A 26,714-nucleotide genomic window follows, 5' to 3' on the forward strand; every position below is an offset into this window, starting at 1 on the left:
GTGGAAGAATATGTCTATGTTAAGGTGCACTAATTAATACACATTAGAATACACATCAAACGTCCTTACAATTTCAGGTGTAAACAACAGAACTGTATTTTGAAGTTGTCACTTACTGTGTAAATTAGCCGCTTACTTAAAATCTCACATTCCTCAAATCCAAGCCTCCATTAGGCAGGCAACTATCTCTGCCCTCCCCCCCAACTCCGGTAGGCCTCCTTCTTTGTGTGTATCGAACTAACCTGGTTACGGAATGAGTAGCTGGAGGGAAGGGAGAATCCATCTGTAGCAACGCCCACGTGGTACTAAAATCGGAGGGTTTGTGGAGTTAACGAGTGTTTAAGTAAAGAAAGAACACTGCACGGGTCAGGACACTCTGCTCTGCTGCCGATTCTTGGGGAGTGCAATTAGACTCACATTCATGACCTTTAAGGTGGGCAAGTATTTGTTTTTTTCTCCTGTAATGTTTCTAATATATGTGCTATTATTTTCGAAAAAAGTAAGGTTTACAACAACTTTATAACAGAGCTGATTTTTATACCGTTTCTGTTATGTACTGTTCATTTTTTGTAAAACAAATACTGTACTGTGGTTTAGGATACGGGAAAGCGACACTCGCACTGTTTCGGTATGGCAAGAGATTACCTTTACAGTCGAAAACTGAGGTAATGCAATCAATTTGCACAGTGATGAGCAAACTTTTCGATATCAGGAAAAAATAAAGATGGATTATTTTGCGTTAACGCTTGAATAATCTCATTGTAGAATCAATTTACAGATGTCTTAAGACATTGGAGACACATACAATTAAACGGTCTAATTAAAGTTTACGAACTTTGATAGTTGCTCTGAACTTGCAATTCATAAGGGTCATCACCTACTTAATGTGGAATTCCGAGTTAATACCCCGTTATGAAATACATCGCTTGTGATTAATGAAGTGCAAACGTAATTAAATATAATCCTCAGAAAACAATTTAAAGCTGAGTAATTGTATTTAAAAATCCTGAACTAAAAATTTCTTAAGATAACATTTCAAAACATATTCAAGTTCCTAAAAAAAAAAGCTACTGTATATATTGCAGTCATCATGTTCCAGTTTAAAAAAAAAAAAACTGAACAAATTAACCATGTTGAACCCTCAGTACTTATTCTTTCTCTTTTTTTTTCCTCTTTTTCTTCGTTTTTTTTTTTTTTTTAAATTATCCATTAATCCATCTAGAGATCATATGTAATACAGTTTTACGGTGATGGGAATGCCTTACGGGCGGCACGGTGGCGCAGTGGGTAGCACTGCTGCCTCGCAGTTGGGAGATCTGGGGACCTGGGTTCGATTCCCGGGTCCTCCCTGCGTGGAGTTTGCATGTTCTCCCCGTGTCTGCGTGGGTTTCCTCCCACATTCCAAAGACATGCTGGTTAGGTGGATTAACGATTCTAAATTGGCCCTAGTGTGTGCTTGGTGTGTGGGTGTGTTTGTGTGTGTCCTGCGGTGGGTTGGCACCCTGCCCAGGATTGTTTCCTGCCTTGTGCCCTGTGTTGGCTGGGATTGGCTCCAGCAGACCCCTGTGTTCAGATTCAGCGGGTTGGAAAATGGATGGATGGATGGAATGCCTTACACTGGCATCATGGGAAATAGGACAGAAACTAATGATGGACAGTATTCCAATTCATTGATTTCCATTAAATTAAATTTACTCTTCATTAAGTGCCCTTTCAATTATTAGCCCAAACCCTATATTAATTACCCATATAACACAAAATTAAAATGTTGCAACACAGTAAAAAATATACAAAAGTATAGTCAATACAGTGTATTCTGTCTGTTAGGTTAGTCGCATTCTAAGGATCATTTTGTAGCCACATAAATTCTGAAAATAGGTTCATTCAGTGAGTGCAAACACAGATACAGAAAAGAGAAAAAATGAAAGACTTTTTGCCAACCAAAAATAAATTATTGATTAAAAAAGCAATATGAGATTATTATGAAAACCCTTAGCAACATCACAAACAAGAGTATGCTATGCTAAAATAATGCATCTTCAGCCTTAATTTAAATGCAGTGCCAGTGGGTAACCATCCATCCATCCATTGTCCAACCCGCTGAATCCGAACACAGGGGTCTGCTGGAGCCAATCCCAGCCAACACAGGGCACAAGGCAGGAACCAATCCCGGGCAGGGCGCCAACCCACTGCAGGACACACACAAACACACCCACACACCAAGCACACACTAGGGCCAATTTAGAATCTCCAATCCACCTAACCTGCATGTCTTTGGACTGTGGGAGGAAACCGGAGCGCCCGGAGGAAACCCACGCAGACACGGGGAGAACATGCAAACTCCACGCAGGGAGGACCCGGGAATCGAACCCAGGTCCCCAGATCTCCCAACTGCGAGGCAGCAGCGCTACCCACTGCGCCACCGTGCCGCCCCCAGTGGGTAACCTGTTGCTAAAAACTATTCCCTACACTAGCTATACTTATCCATGGAATATTAGGTCTGCCCTTTTGAGATCACAATAAATGTTACAGAGGATAGGCACTAATATTAAGTGACTGTGGAGCTAAACCATTCATGAGTTTGTAGGTGAGAAAAATGTGTTTTAGAATCAACTCTAATTTTAATTGGAAGCCAGGGAAGTGAAGTCATTGAATCTTTCAAGAGGTCTTTTTTCTTAGCTTGACTTTGTGTGTAAGCATTAAAGTAATCATAATATATAACGAGAACAGTTGAGCAACTACAACTGACTGCCATAACATTTAAAGTTATAAAATTTTGTCTTATTATTGGTGTTATATGTATTCATGTTTTTCAGGCAAGTTGTAAATCATGAGATAAACTGTACATTAGATAAGCGGTCGTCAACCAGGGGTGCTGTGACATACTAGGAAGACCTGGTAAACTTTGTGGGTGCAGTCCTGACTGAAAATAATTAGCATACTAGCAAAATACTTAAATCCCTAAAAATCAAGGTACATCAGGTGCTTCAAACATAAGACGTGCTAAAGTGGCCCCCCTCATCAATACTGAAAACATGTTACATACGGCCCACAATGGCTGCCATTAAAGGTGTCCTCAGTGATCACATTGTGTCCAAATAGAGATTAGATGAACTCCCTACACCCACACAACAATTAAGAGTTTAGTGGTCGTCCATGTTTATAGGCGCAGCACAGCTCCTTGTCTGTATTAACCTGTAGTTAGAATGGGAACAGGTTGCTTGTAATGACCAAACAAGAAAAAGTAAAAGAAAGTGGCATACCTCACTGCCATAAGGAACTCTAGTGTTTTAGTATAATGCCAAAGAAGTGACAGTCTTATTTGTGAAGGAGATGGCAAATTGATTTCACACATGCTGCTGTACTCACTTTTTAAAGCTGCATAGATGTCGATGCTGCCCGATCTTCTATAGCTTCCTTGACATGGCTACCACCCTATATGATGCTTTTTTTATTCTGATTTGGTTGTTGTATGTGGATTGAAAACATATTTGAATTTTCACTTGTGTGTGATTGCAGATGAAAACACCCCAGTTCCGAATCCAGAGAATAACAAAGTAGCTTCTGTAATTCAGTTATGAAATTGTGATTTTTCTGTTTTCAGAAATGGGTGGCACGGTGGCGCTGTGGTAGCACTGCCTTCCCGAGTCCTCCCTGCGTGGAGTTTGCATGTTCTTCCCGTGTCTGCGTGGGTTTCTTCTGGATGCTCTGGTTTCCTCCCACAGAACAAAGACATGCAGGTTAGGTGGATTGGCGATTCAAAATTGGCCCAAGTGTGTGCTTGGTGTGTGGGTGTGTGTCCTGCGGTGGGTTGGCGCCCTGCCCGGGATTGGTTCCTGCCTTGCACCCTGTGTTGGCTGGGATTGGCTCCAGCAGACTCCTGTGACCTTGTGTTTGGATTCAGAGGGTTGGAAGATGAATGGATGGATATTTTCAGAAATGCTTTTTATGCTTAATTTGAAAACTAATATTGTAGTGAATAGCATTTGTTGTTATCAAGAATATCGGCAGTACAAGGGAGCCCCTCACATATTCTTGTGGTGTACCTGGGTACCTTGGAGGAATAAAGGTTGAGAACCAGTGCATTAGATAACAGCCTTTTTATGAAATATGTTGTAAATAAGTAATAAAATGTAAGTAGGTAATAAAATGACTAGAACGCAGTGGTACAAATTATAAATCGAGTAAAGGGCAGACAGAATAGAGAAAAATTACTTAAATCCAACGAAACAAAAATTCAGTAGGTATCTGAAGATACGGGAAGTGGGAGCATTTGTGAATTTTAGGTCTTGGTTTTAATTGAGTATAAATAATTAATTGTGTATGAGTCATTAGTCCAGTCATCTGGCCACCATTCTATCTATAAATATTATTAAATCATGTTTTTTTTTATTATAAGGTTTAAAGGGTCACTTTTTGTGATCCCGCTAAAGAATCCTAATTTTCTTTGCATTATTGCAGTTATTATTATCCTTTAATAGTCTAAACATATATGGCATTGGAAATGGGTTTTTAATTTCGTTGTAACAAAAATTTAAAACATTTGTATATAATTAAACAAATGCATATTTAAGTATAGACAATTTTAAATGTATTATTGGTGGAAAGTCAGACTGCAAACAGGTTTAATCTAATAAAGAATTAACCAAAGTTAAAGTTAGATGATGTGAAAGAAATATTTAGCTGAGTCACAAGTTTGTCAGTAGGCATTTGATTTTATCTTAACTTCAGTCAAATAAAAATATGTCTTGCAATATACAATAGAACTGAATTGCAATACTTAATATACAGGAAAACATTAAAAATCAACATTAAGTAGCCATTACTAAGTACCAAGGTAACATTATATCCTGGTGCCATATGCAATTTCCACTGAAACTATGAAAAAAAATACAGATAGGCCTTTCCTAGAAGTAACATGCAAATATGAAATGACAAATTTACAATTAAATAATGTCATACACTGTATATGGTACTTTTCAGCCTTACAATTCTTTTTTTAAATACTTAATTTACAATACACATCTCATGTCTTTATTTAAGCCTTGTTTGCAAAACTCAGTTTGTGGGGTATTATTATATAAATCTCCACCTCAGATGTTATATTTCTTATACTTTTGCAATAAAAAAAATTACTCCTTTTTTGTCTTTGTTTCACTTTTTAAACAAATTTAGCATGGTGTGTGAAAATTTATGAAATACATCTCTTTGAACAATACATTTTGTTAAATACTGAACCCAATGGGCCTAGTTCGGTAGTTTAAAAAGTACTCAACTCACTTACACAAACCTCTTTTCTAGTTTGTTACGAGGCTCTGCACTATTACAAAATTTAACCAGATGCCCCATGAGCCTGTGCTCCTGTTACATACACCAGAATTTAGGATGTGCATTTAACGACTAGATGTTCTCAGTGTTATCATCCTCATTCTGTCATGTGACACTGGCTGGATTTTTCCACAAAACAGCCTCCTCAGTTCAAACTCTGAACTTTAAAGTTTGCTTCCTAAATTTTCTTGATGGACTAGCCTCTTATCTTTACCTATGTCATTTGTTCTAGTGTGGATGAACAGCAAGAGCTGGAGTCCTCCTAACTCTCCCCCACATCCCCACAGTATTTCCTTACCTGTGCTGTACAAGTTTCCTGTTACTGGTGAAAACATGCATGACTGTCTCACATTTAACTGAATACTGTAATGTAGGAATTCTTAAAGTTTTTAATCTAAGGACTCAAATAAGAAATTGATACCATACTGGACCCAAGAAGATGATTATTACATATTGACAGCAGAGCCATACATTGACAAATAACAATGGCCATATAATAAAAAACAAGTTTCTTTCCATTGAAGCATATTTCTCGCATCAATACTACTTAAAGAGAAAAGTAGAAAGCAAACAGTGTTAGTAAAATAATAATTACCTTTCAAAATAGGGAATAGATATTTGAGGGATAGTAAAACTGAGAGAAATACATTTTTCTTTAAGTGTGAAGATATGATGCAAAACCAGTATAAATGGACTTTTTAGTTATTCACTGTCATGACTCCTGGCACTGCAAAAGGAATAGACAAAAATGAGAAAAACATTACCAAAACAATACTTGTCATAGAAAAACATTACCAATACATTTTTCTAAACAAGTTTGCAAATTGCTGAGCATGTCCTGGAATTTCATTTCACAGCTCAATAAACTAAGCAAAAAAAGTACAGTTGCGCAGCTAAATTATTCCTAAAAAATTTATTCATTACTTGTGTTTTATGCTGGTGATAGGATAATCTTGATGAAGAATTCAAGAAACAGTCCAGGGGGGTATTTTCCATACATCGCTTACATCATCCGATATCAGATGCCTCATCTTGGATGAGTTAATCCGGGATAAGTCGGTTTTTCAAACGCAGCCGTGTAGTAGATTAGTTTAGCTGGATCTAATCATCAGAGATGAATGCGCGTGCCCACGCTGAGTGAAAAGCCCAAATATATTGAGTCTAGAAAACATGATCAGCAAGTCTTTGATAGGCTGCAACAAAATGACGAAAGAACGGGCACATTTTTTTTTTCACACAAGCGGAGCAAGACCTTTTATTCGAAGGACATGAAGAATTTCAAGATTTAACATGCACAAGGGGTAACACTGCAAAAGCAGCCCAAACCAGAAAAGACGGCTGGCAAAAAGTGGCCGACAAATTAAACGCTAAGTAGTGTGCATTGTACTTACTGAATGCAGCGTTTCATTTCCTATGTGTCAGATTAATTAGATAGATAGATACTTTATTAATCCCAAGGGGAAATTCACATTTAATATATTAAATATGCATGTAAATTCATATTTAACATGTCATAATTCCAGATCAAACGTGAGCACAAGGAGAACATGGGAACAGGTTAAAGTGAAGTACAAGAATATACTTCAAACTGGTAAATATTGGTATATAACTATTTAAAGAATTGTTGACATAAAGAATCATATATAATATAAAAAAACATTAATTCTAAAGCTAATAAGAAGGCAGACAAGCAAAAAAAACAGGTGGAGGTCCACGCGGTGCAGACCTAACCCCTGCAGAAGAGTTGGCTTTCCAGCAAAATGCCCATCGCCCTGTTTCTGAGGGCATTCCAGGGGGAAGCTCCTCCCCAGAACCAGTGGCAGGATGCAGTGGTCACTTCATTTCAGGTAAAGGATGGTCATTGCATATATTTGTTATCGATGTGTGCCATAGGTATGTTCCACATACCCTCTTTTTTATTGGGTTAGTTGCATATCCCTAGAACCTGTGTCTGACCAACGAGATATTGACGAAGGTCAAATATTTAATGAAGACACTGTGTCTGATAATTCGGATCTGCGTACAATCCAGTGCCCCAATCACATTTGGAAATCCTGGGTAATGAGAATGTTGGCTGATTGTGAGATTCTTGATGGAACTGTGGCTGTTTTTGCCTGTGTATTACCTACCTGCAATGGCATGAAACGCCTCTTTTGTCTGCACACGCAGGTGTCCAGGAAACACTATGAAAACCCGAAGGAAATATTTCAGAGCCAAACAGACTTTATGAATTGCCTGGCAAACTGCACTTTTAGTTAGATTTTCTGCATCGCCTACAGTATATAAAAAAAGTGCCACTTGCAAAAAATCTCACAGCAATGTATACTGTCTGTGTGGTTGTGAGAGTCGACTTCGCCGAGTTTGACTTCGAATATAAGGTGCTAATAAATCTTTGAGGTACAATATTCCCCCTTGGCTAAAGCTGTATCTTTCGAAAAGAATTTCGTCCGGGAGAAATAAAGGATCTTGCTGATCGCGCAAACCCCTCTCTATATGAAATTCTCTTCTTATAATTTGCACACCGATATCAATTGGTTGCTCATTCATGAACGGTGAAGCCATGTCTTAATGAATTCCACACACGGACACTGATTAAGTGTGCGAGCTAATCCTTGTTTACATCGAACAAACCTGCTCCAAGCAGGTTTGAGGATTTGGATGTGTTGCTATGACAACACATCCAGCAAGAGTTTTGAAAAACAGACAGATCCAGGATCAGGCCAAATCGTCAACAATTACATCCGGCTAAACGAGTAATCCACGTATGAAAAATAACCCCCAGGATGAAATGTTTAACCTTACCAACTTATGTTGTGCTAAATACAGAAGGTTCCAGTCTACAGCATTTTCATATTTTTTGGCGTCTTTAAGTGTCTTAGTTGCCCAACAAATGCATCCTTCACTCTATCAGTAGGCTGACATTTATCAAACCACTTTAAAATAGTGTTAAGAGAAGGAATTCATCCTTGCCGAAGCATACTAAAGTTAATACAAGATATTCTTTGCACCAATGTTACAGATTTGCTGTGGATTCAATTTACACTGTAATGAAGAACATGTGATTAAGCCTGAAACTGAATTTAGCATAAACCACTGCCTGTTAAAGATTATATTTTATGCTTATAGTATTTAGACTGTATCGACAATAGATATCTCAATTTTACTCCTCAAACGCCGCTGCTGGGGGGCTTGTTTTGTTTTGGACATGCACTGTCTCTAGGTATGTCAGAGGACTGGGACTTTGTGAAGTAGGGTCTAGCCTCACATGGGGAGGCAAAATGGGGGGGGGACTAGGGGGGGAGAGAAAGAGCAAGCTATATCTAATCTATCCTTTTAATCCTTATAATTACCAACGTAACAATAGGTTGCATGGCAATAACTCCTGGGAAAATTGGAAATTAAGGTCAAAGCTGTCTCACTTTCAGTTAAGACTACAAAATGATATCAAAAATTCATAATCGATGTCTCCATGACGGGACAGTTAACTTTGTGAGCTGGAATGTTAAAGGCCTGAATCATAAATTAAAGCAAAAGAAAGTATTCTCTCACCTAACAGGTCTAAGTGCTAAAATAGTATTTTTACAGGAGACCCACTTATTAATCAAGGATCAGTTCCGGCTGCAAAAAGACTGGACTGGCCAAATGTTCCATTCCAGCTTTATAAAGAAAACTAGAGGTGTGGGAATTCTTATACATAGAACAGTCTCATTTCTAGGATCAGATGTAGTATCTGATCCTGAAGGGAGATATGTGATTGTTATGGGCAATTTATGTAACTGTAAAGTGATTTTGATAAATGTTTATGCACCAAATGTGGATGATAGGGAATTCATGCAAAATGTATTTACATCCATTCCCAATGTGAATACTCATAAAATTATAATGGCTGGGGACTTTAATTCTGCTTTAAATCCAGACTTAGATAGGTCTCCTGTCACAGGGGTGATGACATCTAACACTGCAAAGACAATTACACAGTTTGTAACTGATCACAATTTATCAGACCCCGGGAGATTTCTAAACCCAAACTCAAGAACATATTCGTTCTACTCACCAGTACATCATTGCTACTCAAGAATTGAATATTTCTTTATAGATAACAATTTCTTGCCTACAATTAAATCTTGCAAGTACAACACTATTGTTATTTCCGATCATGCCCCTCTAATTTTGGAAGTAAAATCATTATGCCTCACATACTCATCTCGCAGATGGCATCTTAACCCACTTTTATTAGCAGACGAGAACTGTACAGAATTTATATCGAAACAAATCCGTTTTTTTCTAGAGACAAATATATCCTCAGAGGTCTCCACAGGAATACTCTGGGAAACCCTGAAGGCCTTCTTATCTCATATCTTTCCCACAGAAATAAATTAGAAACCAAGAAGGTATCAGAGCTAACCAGCGATATTACTAGAATAGATCAAGAACATGCCAGTTGTCCAAGTGAGGCTCTTTATAGGAAAAGCCAGGCTCTGCATTCCGAGCTCAACCTCTTAACAACTAAAGAAATTGAACAACTAATTTTTAAATCAAGACATCATTACTATGAACATGGAGAGAAAGCTGATAAGCTCTTAGCTCAAGAAATCCACAAGCAAGAAGTTTGCAATGCAATCCCAGCAATCACCAACACAAATGGAGACAAAATCATTGACCATAAAAATATAATGCAGACATTTAGAGACTACTATAAATCCTTATATTCTACTGAGTTTAAAGAATACAAGACACAATGTAATGTATTTCTGGATGCATTACAGATACCACAAATAGATACTCTTAGTGCAGAGGAATTGGATAAACCTTTAGCACTATCAGAATTACTAGATACTATAAAGTCACTTAGGAGTGGGAAAGCAGCAGGCCCTGATGGCTACCCTGTCGAATTTTATAAGAAATTCTCCACTCAGCTAGCTCCCCTTTTATTAGCAACATTCACAAAAGGTAGAGACAATAAAATTCTACCTCAAACTTTTTGCCAAGCATTAATCACCATCTTTCCTTAACAAAATAAGGACTTATTACAATGTGCATCATACAGACCAATTTCACTTCTGAATAATGATGTTAAGATACTCTGCAAAGTCCTAGCTAGAAGGATGGAGGAAGTGCTGCCTTCGGTAATATCATAAGATCAGGCTGGATTTATTAAAGGCCGACACTTAGCTTCCAATCTTCGATGCCTGTTTAATGTGATATATTCACCTGCAAAGTCAAACACCTCAGAGATATTATTATCGTTGGATGCAGAAAAAGCATTTGATATGATTGAAAGGAACTAAATTTTCACTACATTGGAGAAATTTGGGTATGGCCCAAACATTTGTGTATGTATCAAACTACTGTATACCAATCCAGAAGCTTCTGTTTGTGTTAACAACATTAATTCAGACTGCTTTAAACTAGAATGTGGTACCAGACAAGGATGCCCCTTGTCACCACTACTTTTTGCAATCACCATTGAACCACTGGCAGTTAGCTGTTGAAATGCTTACCAGATAAAGGGAATTATCAGAGAAGGACTTGAACAGACAATTTCTCTATATGCAGATGATATGGTACTGTATATATCAGACCCACAAAATACTGTGCCTGAAGTCTTAACAGCACTAACAGAATTTCAAAAGATTTCTGGTCTCAGAATTAATCTGAATAAAAATGTGCTCTTCCCAGTGAATTCTCAAGCATACAATATTAGATTGGACACCTTCCCTTTTATCATTGCAGATCAGTTTAAATACCTAGGGGTAAACATCACAAGTAAACATAAAGCTCTTTATCAACAAAATTTTGATGTCTGTATGGAAAAAATGAAGCAAGACTTGCATAGATGGTCAACCCTTCATCTCACTCTAGCTGGAAGAATTAACATTGTTAAGAGGAATATCCTTTTTAAGCTTCTCTTTTTATTTCAAAACATTCCAATATACATCAATAAATCATTCTTTAAGCAATTAGATTCAACCATAACCTAATTTATTTGGAATGTAAAACATCCACATATCCAAAGAGCGACCCTACATAGACCTAAGGCAGAAGGTGGCATGGTTCTACCTAACTTTCATTTTTATTACTGGGCAGCAAACATACAAGCTATAAAAACCTGGACATGTACTCAAATAGATTAACATACACAGGCTTGGTCCACAATAGAAATAAAATCTTGCAGTACTTCTTTAAATTCCCTGCTTTGAGCCCCTATAAATGCAAGTCATTGCCATGTACTAACAACACAATTGTGCTTCACTCACTCAGAATATGGAACCAATGTAGGAAGCATTTTAAGATAGAGAAGCTTTTATCTGTGGCTCCTCTGCAGGAGAACCACCTTTTTCAACCCTCGCAAACATATGCAGTTTTTAATATCTGGAAAACATTTGGGATTAAATCACTTAGAGATCTGTACATAGATAACGTTGTTGCATCCTACCAACAATTACATTCTAAATTTAACTTTCCAGCAACACATTTCTTTCACTATCTTCAAATTAGAAACTTTGTTAAACAGAACCTGCCCGATTTTCCTCATCTCCCACCTCCCTCTATGCTGGAAAAAATATTGCTCAGTCTCGAGGACTCAGACAGCATTTCTGCCATATATAAAACTATTTTACAGTCCCTCCCTTTCAAAGATCCAAGAGGACAATGGGAAAAGGATCTCTTACTCAATATCTCAGAAAAGGAGTGGAAGGTAGCAATGCAGAGAATTCACTCTAGCTCCATATGTGCAAATCATACAATTATTCAATTCAAAATTATATATCAAGCACATCTGTCTCGTTTAAAATTGTCCAAAATGTATCCAGGGCAAGATCCAACCTGCGAATGCTGCAATTAAGTTCCAGCCTCATTGAGCCACATGTTTTGGGCCTGCACCAAATTAACATCATTCTTGACCAAAATCTTTAAATGCCTTTCAGACAGCCTTGGTGTCACAAACCCTCCTAACCCATTAACAGTTGTGTTTGCTGTTCTTCCAGATGGGCTTAAAGTGGAGAAGGACAAACAAATTGTAATTACCTTTACTACATTATTGGCACATAGACTTATCTTGCTAAACTGGAAGAATCTTAACTCTCCTCTTTTAAGTCAGTGGGTAACTGATATTATATATTATTTGAATTTGGAAAAAATCAAATTCTCACTTAGAGGATCTGTGCAGAAATTTTTCCAAACCTGGTAGGATCTAATCAATAACATTTTAGATTAAGCTCTTAAAGCATTTTTATACAGAAAACAATAAGGACAGACAGTCCTTAGTATTATAGATACTAAGATACTATAGATGTATTTTAATGGGGCGATATTGATATACAGGCATTTAATAGATTTCAAAATTGGGACACTAAACAGGAACAGGACTGACTACTATAGAAAAATTAAGGGGAAGAAGAACTGACTCAATCCATCTGATTTTTCTTAAACAAGCATAGCCTCATTAAGGACATAATGAGAGATCAGAAGGGTCATCACCAAGAAAAAGCAGAATACCATCAACATAAAGTGGAATTTCTAGAGAGTGTGTATTACAAGAGTATAGGGGAGATTTAGTTTGTTTCATGAATAGCAATAGTGAAAGAGGCAAGAGAGAGAGTAAAGAGAAGGGGGGCTCCCTTCAAAATCGGAGGAGATTGTGACATAATTAAGTATGTGAGAATAACAGCAGAGGGGCATAAGTGAAGTGTTTTAAACATATTGGTTTAGGCCTCCCTAAACCCCATGTCATAAAAAGGACTTATTCATTCCATCTAATGACTTTTCAGCATCTAAACAAAGCAAAAGTTGGTTGCTGGGGGAGGCTGGGTAATGCCTCTATAATGCACAGAAGGTGTCTCATATTGTCTGTTGCTTAACAGGAATAAATAATGCCAATCTGATTGGGGTGAATCGCCTTGGAAACTACAAGCTGATGGTGGTGTGTAAAGAGTTTGCTTTTTGCAAGCAATTTTTCAGAATTCATCAAAGAGATGGACCGATAACTTGAACAATCTGATAATCTGAACAATCCGCTGGCTTAATCTTGTTTTAACAAAAGTGTCATCATGGCAGTGTTTGAAGAATCATTCTTTTGGGTAGTGGTGATTACAGAGATAAACATTTAAAAAAGAGAGGCCGATAGGTGCTTCTAAGACATTGAAAGAGATTTTAGGTGACAACACATCTGGTCCTGGTGAATATATTCATATCATATGTATATCTGTCTTCCCTGTAACTTCGTTTGTTTAACAAAAGAAACATTTACCCAAATCTTTGATTTAAGCATGTATAAAAAATTTTGTATGGGACTCTTTGAAGATGCACCATTTATTAAAATGCAGTAGCACTATTTTCTTAAAATACAAACGAAATGCACTATTTGTACATTACCTTAGATTGTGCAAAAAATGTAAACAAATTCAAATACTTGTACTTAGAATATCAATGATTTCTTGTGCTAAAATGCACTGCAATTGAATACTGGTTTTGTCCTATCTATATTAAACAGCTTCTAGTATCATAAATTGCAGGATTATCCTTTTGGTCATTGTGACCTGTTTTGAGTAGCAAAATTATGGTGTAGTTCCAGCAAATGCACCCCCCTCCCATTTTTAAACTGATAGAGCTGTAAGGCATATGACTGTCTAACCCTTAAATTCCAGAGTAAAGGGATAGTGGTCCTTGAATACTGACTTACACATTATTCAGAGGTGAATTTTGGAGTCTGCACAAACACCAATTAATGTACAGTTTGCAACATGGTTCCCTATTTATCTGAATTCAGATGCTTGTAGGAATTGTGCACAGATGAAACCCTGCTTGAAAGTGCTTGCGTTGGTCAAACATGTTAGAAACAGTCATTAATCCATTTTTGTTTATTGTCACTATGTTTTTAATGACAGGTAATCTCTATTTAGGTTTGTAACGGTCGTCTGGAATATGTGTGCATCACTGTGAGTTTGTACCTTTTCCCATTCCTGTTATTAGTGGAATGGCTTAATTTGTAAGGCCGGCCAATTGTACAGGGGGAGGGGAGCACCTGGCTTGGAGGGCCAACAGATTGTATGGGGAGAAGCCAACAGTATGTAAATGGGTGACGGAAAAAAGGAGAGAAGAAACGCAGAGCCAAGACAGAAGTGGACGCCATCACAGGAAAAGGCAGGAGGGAAAGGATTGACACCGCATGGAAAACCTCAGGTGAACCCAGGTTCACTTCATGACAAATAATTTTTACTTTCTGGTGAAAGGTATTCAGGAGAGGACCTGACGGGCCAGCACAAAGAACTGTTAATCTGTTCGTTTTCCGGAATAGGAGGTATGGCCGGCGCCTCATTCCCCACCGCAGACTGAGCTAGACATTCCGTACAGATAATATTTAAAGGACTACGAATACATTAGATTTTTTTCTCTTGCTCAAATTTCTGTATTAGTAGTGTATGTGTTTAAGTGTGTTGTGCTGTGACTTGTGTTGAGTGGGAAGTGCTACAGTGCGATATTATGTATATAAGGGTTTTTTTGTCACAGTAAGTGTGTGTATCGTCTTCCAATAATCATGTTTTATTTAACCCTGCTTTCACTGGTGTGTCTCTACACTTGGGGTGGTATAGTAGGAAAGTAGTGCTGGTCACTCGCGCCCCGGATTATTTTTTTTCTTTTTCCTTTGCTGTCGCTCTAAGAGGGCAGCACATATTTTAATCGTGCCGGTTCTAAGAGCGGTTCAGGTTTATCTTGGGCAATGTGACTTTTCACATTTTTTCTTAAATGAAGCAATTAAATTACAAATGTATTATAATAATGATCACTGAGACGTTTATCATTTTTATAATTTATTTACTATAGTTGATGCTTTTATCCAAAGATAATATATAAAATATATATATATATTGTGAGAGATGGCTGGCAGTTTATCCCGGCCAGCACCCCCAGGCCGCTAGATGGAGTCCTCCCTGCAACATGGAAGTGCCCCGGATCCCTGCAGGGCATCATGGAAAATGGAGTTTGGTTTCACAGCCCTGCTGGATACCGTGGGTGCCGCCAGGGGACGCTGCACGGAGGCACAGGGATTGTTATTTTCCCTATAGTCCGGAAGTACTCCCTAGTCACGGGGATGGAAGAACTGAAGTACTTCCGGGCTGAAGAGAAATAAGAGTTTCCATCTAACCCAGAAGTGCTATGGAATCACAGAAGCACTCTTGGGTCACGGACTATTTAAAGCAGGGGTCCCCAACCCATGGTCCGCAGCCCACTACCGGGCCGCAAGAGAACTGCCGGCAACGGAGACTCACTCAGACTTTTCAGAACACTTGGCGGGCAGGGCTTTGCAGCGGCGCAGAGATATGAGAGAGACCGAGGTGAGAGAGTATTACAACAAAGTATTTTGATGGTCCCGACAGTTTCCCCATATGACACGAGTCTGTAGAAATTGCGTTACTACGAAGTACATTCAGCAGATGCTTTCATTACAATGAAGTGACCTTGAAATGCTTGAACGAATCATCCACAGAGCAGTTAGAGCTGTGGTCACAGCTCAGTTGTGCACGTTTGCACAATGATCCCCAAACAGAAACATTGTAATCTCTTTCTTCGAACTTTCCTCGTACTGTTTTTTTTTTGCTGTTTTTGTTTTCTGTGGTTTTCAGTGATACCTTTTGCTTATTGCTTGTCAACATTTGAAAAACATCCAGTAGAATTTAATTCATTGTCAACCTCCTATAGAAACAGCAGACACGAAAAAAAGATAGCAGTGTTAATGTTTGTGATGTCCAATCTGTTGGAATGGCAAATGCAAAGCATATGTCTTTGTTATATGCAAAAAAAGAAGAAAAATCTCGGGTTGCAAACGTATGCGAACTGCTTAATAACTTAATTTACATAACATTTCTATTATTATTGTGTATAAAACTGTTTTTTATTTTTGTTATGATATGGATTTTTCTTATACCGCAACACCGGTTTAAATTGCCTAAACAACGTTCAGAACGTGGCACAGGGGGACCTTTTTCGCTAAACATATGCAATGGAGTACATACATTAGTGGAGGTGTTGCACGGAGGCTCTTTTTCACTGCTACACCGCTAAACATGCATACAACGGAATACATGCGGTAGTGTAGGTATTGCGCAGTGAAAATAGTCTGAAGCTTTAGCAGACGATAAAGTTGAACATGATGACACAGAAGAACTTTTGCTGGACTTGTTGTCTGGAGATACTTTGGATTTAAAAGGTCGGATGTGGACCATTATGTTCAAATGTGTGAATACTGTTTCTATACTACTGGATAATACTGCAAGCCAAGTTGTACTTGTTTTATTTTTTTCAATACTGTGTAATGTACCTAGGTACTGTGTAATAGTGTGATGACATGTTGACTTTATTCTCGACATTTCCACTTTAATCTCGACGCATATGACGAGAATAAAGTCGACATTTCTACTTTATTCTCGCCGTTTGTCGAGATTAAAGTCGACATGTTGACTTTATTCTCGTAATTTGTTTTTAAAGTAGAATATTGTAAACTAAATTTCATCTTAAAATGAATATTTAATTTACTAGATTTTCTCAAACCTTGTCATGACGGAAGTTATGTAGCACATTAAATGCTTTGTGTTAAGTGTTCCCGGAGCCATGTTAATCGCTACATGCTTCTTAAACTGACTTCCTCTTGCAGTAAGAGGAGGCGCAGACAGCACACAGAATACATTCTCTTCATGATATTCCTGCTCCCTGAACATTTAGAATGCTAAGATAAATACTTGATATAATTTTCATGATGAAATGCATTAAAGCATGTATTAATCATGTGGGGGCATGGTGGCGTGGAGGTTGCACTGCTACCTCGCAGCAAGGTGGTCCCGGGTGTTCCCTGCTTTGAATTGGCATGTTTTTCTGGTGAGTTTACTCAGCGTGGTTCAGTTTCCTTTCAAAGTAGGATGTGGGGTTTTGTTATGCTATATTAAACCTGCTAGTGTATGTATTGCTCGTATTCACCCTGCGATGTGCTAGCACCCCGTTCAGGATTTCCTCCTGCCTTGCACACAATGCTTGCTGGGATGGGTGCAACCCTGAATGGATGGCATAATTAAACATGTATAACAAAGATATTTTAAAGTTCTGAACACTCCGTGGGCTAAGTTTATAACTAGTTTTAATTTCACAAGGATGTTTATTGTGTGGCGATTGGTTATGTGGAGAAAGATAAAGGAAGGATAGGAATTGTGGGTTTTGGTACATCAGAAAGAGACAGCACGCAGGCAATAAAGAAAAACCGCTCAGAAGAACATCCATTGAATTCTGTGTTCGTGTCTTCAACCACCAGATCATGAACCCAACATTTACACAATATTTAAGTTAAACCTGTGTGATACCCATTCATACATCCAGTTTTTTGGAACCTTGTCACACCTGCCATAAAGTTCTCTACACTGAACGTACACCTGGGGACCTCTTACTGCAAGGGAGCAGCACTACTGCCACACTACCATGCATGTTTAATACCTGCTTTAATGCATTTCATCATGAAAAATTATCTTAGCATTCTACATTTTCAGAGAGCAGGAATATCATGAAGTGAATGTATTCTGTGCGGCGATCGCTGCCTGATAGTGCAAGAGGAAGTCAGTTTAAGAAGAGCGTAGCGATTTAACAACTGGGTCCGGGAACACTTAACACAATGCATTTAATGTGCTACATAACTTATGACAGGGTTTGAGAAAATCTAGTGAATTAAACATTGATATTAGGATGAAGTTTTGTTTATGACATTCTACTTTAATGACAAAATAGACAATGAGAATAAAGTGGAAATGTCGACTTTAATCTTGACATATAGTTTTTTTTTTCTTCACTGTGTCCGTATTTTTTTTTCTTCATCGTGGCCCTAATACGATTCTGTAGGTCTATACCACAAATAGCATTATAAATGCAAGTTTCAGTTTTATTATTTATGTATATCGCTTAGCTTGAAGCAAGGTCCATATTAATGCAGTTTGCCTTAATGATGGTTCAGTTGGTAAAGATGTCATCACCAAGTTGCACTTGTTTTATTTTATTTTAGTTTTATTTGGTGAATACAGTGATCCCTTGCTATATTGCGCTTCGCCTTTCGCGGCTTCATTCTATCGCGGATTTTATATGTAAGCATATTTAAATATATATCGCAGATTTTTTGCTGGTTCGCGGATTTCTGAGGACAATGGGTCTTTTAATTTCTGGTACATGCTTCCTCAGTTGGTTTGCCCAGTTGATTTCATACAAGGGACGCTATTGGCAGATGGCTGAGAAGCTACCCAGCTTACTTTTCTCTGTCTCTCTTGCGCTGACTTTCTCTGATCCTGACGTAGGGGGATTGAGCAGGGGGGCTGTTCGCACACCTAGACGATACGGACGCTCGTCTAAAAATGCTGAAAGATTATCTTCACGTTGCTACCTTCTGTGTGCAGCTGCTTCGTGAAGCGACATGCTGCACGGTGCTTCACATACTTAAAAGCTCAAAGGGCACCTATTGATTTTTCAGTTTGTTTTCCTCTGTCTCTCTCTCTCTCTCCCTGCTGCTGACGGAGGGGGTGTGAGCTGCCGCCTTCAACAGCTTTGTACCGGCGGTGCTTTGCATACTTAAAAGCCAAACAGCCCTATTGATTTTTGACTGCTTGCTTTGTTCTCTCTCTCTCTCTCCTGACGCACACTCCTTTGAAAAGGAAGATATGTTTGCATTCTTTTAATTGTGAGACAGAACTGTCATCTGTGTCTTGTCATGGAGCACAGTTTAAACTTTTGAAAAAGAGACAAATGTTTGTTTGCAGTGTTTGAATAACGTTCCTGTCTCTCTACAACCTCCTGTGTTTCTGCGCAAATCTGTGACCCAAGCATGACAATATAAAAATAACCATATAAACATATGGTTTCTACTTCGCGGATTTTCTTATTTCGCGGGTGGCTCTGGAACGCAACCCCCGCGATGGAGGAGGGATTACTGTACTGTGTAATGCACCTGTGCTTGAAGTCTTGGAAGTACTAGTATTATTACTGGAAGTTGCACTATTATTTATTTTATTGTTATTATTTATTAGTTTAAATATTATGCAGTTTAATGATGGTAAAGTTGTTTAAAAAGTCACTTTAACATGTCAATGGACAGAGATTGTTAACATTAACAAAGTGTAGTTGGTTTACAAAAAATATTTACTATTTATTCTTTTTCTAAGACATGTTCAGTGCAATACAACTTTTGACAAACACCTCTGGATATTTTACTAAGTCTAAATGCCTGTTTGGATGGTTGAAAATATGTTGTCAAAATTTTAGTTTAAGTTGTTTTCAAACATTGTTCAATAAAGAGGCTCTATAATGTTATTCCTTCTCTTCATTAGTGCCACCCCCTTGAAAACTTTATGGGGCCATGCAAACCTGTATTAATACTTGTGTGCACATTAAAATGTTTTTTTGTACAATGTACAATTCTCATGACAGTGGAATAGATTATTCTTAGCCAGTAATTGCAGTGGAAAATGTGGTTAACATCCACTCATGCATGGGAAAAAAGTACCGTCCAATACCGTGAAGCTGGTATAATTTGGAAAAATACCGTGATATAGAATTTTGGTCATACCGCCCAGCACTAATATATATATATATATACAGTGGGGCAAAAAAGCATTTAGTCAGCCACCAATTGTGCAAGTTCTCCCACTTAAAAAGATGAGAGAGGCCAGTAATTTTCATCATAGGTATACCTCAACTATGAGAGACAAAATGAGAAAAAAAATCCAGAAAATCACATTGTCTGATTTTAAAGAATTTATTTGCAAATTATGGTGGAAAATAAGTATTTGGTCACCTACAAACAAGCAAGATTTCTGGCTCTCACAGACCTGTAACGTCTCTGTACGAGGCTCCTCTGTCCTCCACTCATTACCTGTATTAATGGCACCTGTTTGAACTTGTTATCAATATAAAAGACACCTGTCCACAACCTCAAACATTCACACTCCAAACTCCCCTATGGCCAAGACCAAAGAGCTGTCAAAGGACACCAGAAACAAAATTGTAGACCTGCACCAGGCTGGGAAGACTGAATCTGCAATAGGTAAGCAGCTTGGTGTGAAGAAATCAACTGTGGGAGCAATTATTAGAAAATGGAAGACATACAAGACCACTGATAATCTCCCTCGATCTGGGGCTACACGCAAGATCTCACCCCGTGGAGTCAAAATGATCACAAGAACAGTGAGCAAAAATCCCAGAACCACACGGGGGTGCCTAGTGAATGACCTGCAGAGAGCTGGGACCAAAGTAACAAAGGCTACCATCAGTAACACACTATGCCGCCAGGGACTCAAATCCTGCAGTGCCAGACGTACATAAGCCAGTACATGTGCAGGCCTGTCTGAAGTTTGCTAGAGAGCATTTGGATCCAGAAGAGGATTGGGAGAATGTCATATGGTCAGATGAAAAAAACTCTACTCGTCATGTTTGGAGGAGAAAGAATGCTGAGTTGCATCCAAAGAACACCATATCTACTGTAAAGCATGGGAGTGGAAACATCATGCTTTGGGGCTGTTTTTCTGCAAAGGGACCAGGACGACTGATCCGTGTAAAGGAAAGAATGAATGGGACCATGTATTGTCAGATTTTGAGTGAAAACCTCCTTCCATCAGCAAGGGCATTGAAGATGAAACGTGGCTGGGTCTTTCAGCATGACAATGATCCCAAACACACCGCCCGGGTAATGAAGGAGTGGCTTCGTAAGAAGCATTTCAAGGTCCTGGAGTGGCCTAGCCAGTCTTCAGATCTCAACCCCATAGAAAATCTTTGGAGGGTGTTGAAAGTCCGTGTTGCCCAGCGACAGCCCCAAAACATCACTGCTCTAGAGGAGATCTGAATGGAGGAATGGGCCAAAATACCAGCAAAAGTGTGTGAAAACCTTGTGAAGATTTACAGAAAACGTTTGACCTCTGTCATTGCCAACAAAGGGTATATAACAAAGTATTGAGATGAACTTTTGTTATTGACCAAATACTTTTTTTCCACCATAATTTGCAAATAAATTCTTCAAAAATCAGACAATGTCATTTTCTGGATTTTTTTTCTCATTTTGTCTCTCATAGTTGAGGTTTACCTATGATGAAAATTACAGGCCTCTCTCATCTTTTTAAGTGGGAGAACTTGCACAATTGGTGGCTGACTAAATACTTTTTTGCCCCACTGTGTATGTGTATATATATATATATATATATATATATATATATATATATATATAGATATATATGTAAAAAAATTCAAAGTTACATATTTTGATTTAATTCTCATAACTAGTTTGAATGTTCTGTGGGTGTTTTACAGTCATCCTGCATTGCTTCAGAAATTCTGTCGTAACCAATTTTAAAGATTTTTTTTTTTTCAGCAGATCAGTTTTTATGGTTGTGTGAGGAGCACCACACAGTAAAAGTCTTTAAAAAGCCTATAGGAATAGGACTACATTTATTTTCTTCTTGTTTTTTGTGTGCTACTGTAAATGTATACCTCGAACAAAAAAAAATTGTTGGATGTCAACATAACAAAAGTCTCATTCCAATGTAGGAGACTTTTTTCAGATATAAATTACAAGTTAACTTTTGACGAGATCATACTGGTCAAATAAACACAGATTGTTAAACCCAGTTAATCTAATATATAGTCAAGTTGAGATTTCAAGATCTCCAATGTACTGCTTTCACCAAGACAATTAGGAAAGATATTTCCGATTTGTATACTTCTGCATCGAAAGAAATACTCTTCAACATTTGCATGTAAAATACCTTAAACCAGCATCTTTCTGTTTCCCCACATTTTTGTTAATATCGGTCATCTATCTAATAATTTGAAACAAAATTTTAAGCACAACACCCACAAATCCAGATCAAGACCCTCCCTAGCCTGCCTAGAGTAGGTCTCACCCTAGGTATTATGACCCCCGAACTCCACAGTCAGGCTTTGGCTTAGAAAAGGGGGAACTGTCTTTTTAAAATTCAAAATATTCAATATGTACTTTAAATGTTCCAAACTAAACAAAATAATACCTGTCTTGGGAAAGGAAACCATGAACTTCTGGCTGGAGAGACCAGTCCAACAACTTTATGAATGAAGAAGTTATTTTATATAAGTCAGAGCACAACAAAAGTGGCAAAAAGGTATGCTTAAAAAGGCAGCCCAAGGCAAACAAGTCCAAGTCCACTTTGAAATCAATCAGAAACCAAAAAACAGAAGCAGTAAATCCAAAACCAGAAAAACAATACTTGAAATGAAACACTCCTTGAATGACAATGAGCTACTGAAGCACTAACTTCCCAGCCTCAGAAAATAAAGGCTGAGGGTGGTCTCAACTCTTGGGGTCCCAACAACAAAACCGATTGAGTATATACTGTGTATATACAGTGGAACCTCGGTTCACGAACGTCTTGGAACACGTACAAATCGGTGTACGACCAAAAAGTTTGCCAAACTTTTGCATCTGTTCACGACCACACACTCGGTATACAAACAAGCCAATTTCCCTTTCGGTTTGTGCGCGCCCATGATTTCCGCACGTGTTCAGTCTCTCCCTGTGCATTCCCTGTGCAGAGAGCGAGAGAGACACACACAGACACATGCGAGAGAGAGAGAGAGAAACACACACACACACACGCATGTGCGCGCGAGAGACAGAGCGAGCAAGCGAGCGAGAGAGAGGGGGCTGGCCGCATAAGGGCTTGTTTTTAAAGAGACAGATTCCAGCATTGTTTTAACCTCATTGTATTTAATGAAGACTTTTTTCTATTGGATTTTAACCTCCACTTCACTTCTGTTTACAGCGATCGGTTCGTAGCGTGCATTGTTGCAATGTTACTTTTCTTGGTGGTTTATTAAATTACGAATTTTTCAAATGTTCATTTTTTTCCCTGTGCTTAAAACTCATTTAAAAAAAAGTGTTTTTAGCCAGCGGTTGGTAGCGCTATAGCGCGAACTATTGCAGTGTTAGTTTTCTCTGTTGTTCAATGTTTTCTCAGTGTTATTCAATGTTTTTTACATTTAGTTTACTATTATGCTGTACATTCTATGGTATATTTAACTATATTTGTACTTAAAAATCTTTAAAAAAATATATTTACATACAGTTTATACTGTCTGGAATGGATTAATTGTATTTACATACAATCCTATGGGGTAAATTACTTTGGTTCACGACCAAATCGAGTTACGACCAGAGTTTTGGAACGAATTGTGGTCGTGAACCGAGGTTCCACTGTATATACTGTATATATAGTGAACACTAGAGGGCACTGTTGCTCTTCAATCCCAACAGACAGACACTGAGGACACAAGTTAAAAGCACCAAGATCTTGTTTATTCTTTGCAAATTCTTCACAGTGCTCTCTATCACCCCAGCCACAAGTAAGCAGGCAGTACAGCCAACAATTATTCTTTCTTTTCTTTTCTCCTCCACACCTCTCAGCAAGCTTTGTCTACCTTTCACCTGACTCTGGCTCCACGACTTGGTTTAAGGTGGTCCTTTTTATATTGGCCAACCATGAAGTACGTCTGTGCTTCCCTCACATAGCTTGCCAGTACTTCCAGTTTAGGGGAAAACCTTGTCTCCCAGGATCCTTCCACAGCACCCAACAGGGCTGAGATGCAGAACTCCAAGTCCCATGGTGCCCTGTGGGAATCCATAAGCTGCCCTCTAGCATCTCGGGGGAGCTGCCTTTCCCCATCCTTCCATATACAGGGCATCCTGGCCATCTATTACAGTATATATTTATTGTGAAATGATGAGCCTCAACACAAGACAAAGGTTTGGGGCACCCACCCGTGTACTTGACCTTGGCTGCAAAAAGGCAATGTTTTCAGCACAATAGAGTACAGAAGAGAGTCTAAAACAGAATTGCCCAATGGGGGAAGGAAGTTGGGGTTTATAGGGAGGTTTAGGGAAGTGATGTCATCCATGGGTCCGGGACAGGAAGTGATGTCATCCTCAGAGCTGAGGTGGAAGTGATGTCTTTGTACTCGGGCAGAATTTCCAGTGTCTGGTTTGCAGGGACAAAATAAGAGGGTTGAGTACACCCCACCACCCCTGGCCGGGCATGAAATTCTCTACTTTTGGTCCCTGAAGCTGGCTCCCATGCGCACGTGTGTGACAATATATAAAATCTTCCCTCATGATTGCGTGTTCATACAAAGCTAGACAGATCGTAAACAATAACTCCAGTAAACTCGTTTCTTACTCAGAGTGAGGCTTTTACTGGGGAATCTTTCATTCTTGATTGTAAAACCTTCAAAAAGCAACACAAAGGGTGTTTTCTGTACAATGTTCACACCAAACAATCAATCAGTAAACAAATACATTTATATATAAATTAATTAACTGTAGCAGATAACATCTTGCCAAGCGTTTACAAAATAATTGTTTGAAAGACAAGCTTATTGGCATATCTTCGCCAAGACTTAATGTGAAAGAACTGGTGTCATAAACAATGTTCAAAACTTCACTAAACTGTCTCCTTAAGAAAAGTGGATTGAACAAACTTAAAAACGTAATAGTTAAAATGATCACTATGTGGCAAATCTTGAGATAAAAGTGTGAACCGAATAATATATATATAATAAACATTACATAAAAGAAACACATGACAGTAATTCAAAAACAACACAAATATCAAATAAACAAGACATAAACTTACATGTAAGAAATGTAAGATTAAACCTCTGTTCTGACTTGAGAAGGCCAGTAGCCTATTTCCTAAGTTTGGGGTAAAGCTTACATTGTTACTAAACATCGCTGTAGCCTTGAGGTATACTTTTTAGGTTGAAACCCTATTTTCTTTTGTCACTGAGCAACTCCGAGCAATTGGGATTTGGTACACATTAGTTTATCTTCCTTATTTTGACCCTTGCTAGTTCTTTTGATTTTTTTATTTTCTAACCCGTACCCATTTTCATAGTGCTGTTACCAGTTCTTTCCGTGACAGTTCACACCCTAATAACTGAGTTCCCACCTATCACTACTTCACCCTTTTTAAAGGGTGGTTTTAAGGGGACCCATTAGGGCTCTCATCTCTGCCTGTAACCTCAAAGTTGTCAGAGCTGCTGTCTAGTTCAATGTAGGTATGAAAATGTTTTCACTCCTACAACTTTGGGCTTGATATCCCAGGACAGTTTTCACCTCTAACCTTGCATTTACATTGTACCAGTATTGACCATTCTCTGCCTTCCTTGCAACGCAGGCTAAGTACTGTGCTGATTACATGAGAGCTTGCTTTATCATCTTGCATACTCCATCATCCTCTGGCCACAGCAATTCTTTTCTTTGCTTGAATTGCAATTTTTGTATTTTTTATTTCATCCACAACATATAGTAGAGGGTTGTAAGACAAATTAAATGCATTAATGCTTGTCCTTGGGTTACCTGCTTACGCATGAGAGTGTCCATAACAGTACGGCAGAAGTTCCTTGAAGAGTTATAGTGAGAGGGGGTAAGGTTAAGGAAAAGCCATGAAAGAATGAAAATTAAATTAACTATTTACCCTAAATAACTTTTTGGTCGTTGACTTTGTAATATTTTCCATAATTTGTGAAGTGGTTATACTTACATCATTTTCCTTGTCAAACTGTTAGACTGCTAGACTTTCTTTCTTTTCTTTTTTTTATTTCTCATTTCTCTAAAAAGGCTGAATCTGTATCTAATACATTAATAAACATTAAGTAGGTCAATGACGTAAGATAAAAATAATAATAGTAATAATAACACATTTGACTTGTATAAGGGTCCTCCCTGCGTGGAGTTTGCATGTGCTCTCCGTGTCTGTGTGGGTTTCCTCTGGGTGCTCCAGTTTCCTCCCACAGTCCAAAGATGCAGGTTAGGTGGATTGGTGATTCTAAATTGTCCCTAGTGTGTGCTTTGTGTGTGGGTGGATGTGTTGTGTGTGAGTGCCCTGCAGTGGGCTGGCATCCTGCCCGGGGTTTGTTTCCTGCCTTGCGTTATGTGTTGGCTGGGATTGACTCTAGCAGACCCCCGTGACCCTGTAGTTAGGATATAGCAGGTTGGATAATGGATGGATGGATGGACTTGTATAATGAGATAAGAATGTGTGAAAACCCTATTTACTTTTTATAAACAAAATGAGATTGTTTAGTCATCCTATTAGCTGAGGGCAGGGAAAACCTACTGTCTGTAATTCCCAGCATCCAAAGTACACATAGCAGGTGTGTGCTCTGTCCAAAATTGTTCCTGCCTTATACCTAGTGCTGACTCAGTGGTACATGGAGTCCCTAGGCTGTGGTGGGTGGATGTCCCCTCTTAGTGATCGGAGTGGGTTCATATTAGTATGAGATATTGAAGATCAGGGGAGGGTTTTCCTTGGAGATCAGAACCTGCTTGGATTTTTACGTGATGT

The 26,714-nt window shown here is 38.5% G+C and overlaps 1 protein-coding gene across 1 annotated transcript in view; it reads left to right on the forward strand.

Annotated features, from left to right (window-relative positions):
- The first annotated feature begins 282 nt into the window (after positions 1–282).
- The window catches only part of col14a1a (collagen, type XIV, alpha 1a), a 504,124-nt gene continuing 477,692 nt past the window's right edge, over positions 283–26,714 (forward strand). Inside the window, 1 exon segment of the mRNA XM_051935518.1 lies at positions 283–433. The gene's annotated coding sequence lies outside the window, so the exon portion shown is untranslated.

The sequence above is a fragment of the Erpetoichthys calabaricus genome, chromosome 13, assembly GCF_900747795.2.
Source record: "Erpetoichthys calabaricus chromosome 13, fErpCal1.3, whole genome shotgun sequence".
Classification (NCBI taxonomy): domain Eukaryota; kingdom Metazoa; phylum Chordata; class Cladistia; order Polypteriformes; family Polypteridae; genus Erpetoichthys; species Erpetoichthys calabaricus.